We start from the raw sequence: 1,510 nt of genomic DNA on the forward strand, positions 1-1,510 counted from the left end.
TAACCCATACTCCTCATGTATTCTTCGCTTGATAACTCCACCACGTCGGCTTCTTCTTCATCTGATATCTCCACAACTTCTACTCCAGCTGGTGTGACATCCGCAACATGAACTTCTTGTGGGAGAGGTGGAATGATTCCTCTTGCTGAGAGGCCACAGACAATCAGTTTTCTTGCTTCCATTTGTGGATGTGTGTTACTTGAACCCCTGAAAAGCAAAAATAAACAGAGAAATTATTTAGACATTGACAGTTTAAAAGAAGCAGAGAGATTATTAAACACATTGAATTGCTTCACCTAGTTAAATTAAAACATTGGCAGTTAAATAAAAACAAGAGAAATGCACATAAACTTATATCACACATCAAGTTTGATAACATTGACAGTTTAAAAGATTACATAGATAACATTTCAGTAATGAGTTTATCCTTAAGCGCCACTTCTAATTCAGTAAGTGGTTCTGTCCTGGAGAGCAAACTGTCAAGCAGTTTGGTCTTGTTAACTTCCTGCTTCAAAGCTAACACCTGTTGCAGATTCTTCCCTTCGTCAACCAGTGACCTTTTACCCTTCGACGTGGCTGCCTTGGCTGCCTTAACACAGACAAGCCTTGTTTCATTCTCTCCATTGACACTGGGCATAGATGATGATGAGTGAAAAGTTTGTTCTTCCCCGACCCTCTTTCGTTTGGAACCAGAGCTTTGCTGAGTACTTCCATAAGTCCCACGCCATTTCTGATCATTCCTAAGCTCCCTCCAGGCATGCTCCAATGCAAATTTCACCTTGTAATCGTTGAAGAAAATTTCATGTGCAGCCTTCAAAATATCATCTTCTCTCTGCCCACTAGTTCTCTGTTTTGTTGCAGCGTCATAGCATCTCACAAACTTGCAGACACCTTCATTTATCTTCCCCCACCTTTGCTTGCACATGTTTTGCTCTCTCTTAGCCAAACCAACGACCTTGGGACTTGCATTATAGTAAGAGGTTATCCTCAACCAAAAGGTTCCAGCCCTCTGTTCATTCCCAACTATTGCGTCCTTGGAGGTGTTCAACCATGCACTGATGAGGACCAGGTCTTCAGCAGTTAACCACTTCGACCTTTGCTTACGGTCCTCACCAATTTCTGCACGTGAACCAGATCCTCCAAGGTCTGGAGAGGGTTGAAAACTCATAAACTGAGTTGGGTTTTCATTGATAGGTGGTTGTTGACTGTTTAGTAAGTGTAAAAAGCTAGAGGATTGGCTTTGATGAGAATTCATAGAGAGAGCAGTTGAGAAGATATGAAGGAGATGATAAGAAAGAGAAGGAGGAATGTGAGTTTATAGAAGGACGAGAAGGAAGAGAAGGAGGAATGTGCATTCAGATGCATTCATGACAACCAACAAACAAAGAGATTTGATATATATCTACAACATTAATCACAGTAAGCCTTAGCAATTCTAGCTAGCCATCACTTCAATTTATCACACAACCATATCCTTACTCTAACCAACACATTAATTACACTTGATTCA

The sequence above is a fragment of the Brassica oleracea genome, chromosome C8, assembly GCF_000695525.1.
Source record: "Brassica oleracea var. oleracea cultivar TO1000 chromosome C8, BOL, whole genome shotgun sequence".
Lineage (NCBI taxonomy): Eukaryota > Viridiplantae > Streptophyta > Magnoliopsida > Brassicales > Brassicaceae > Brassica > Brassica oleracea.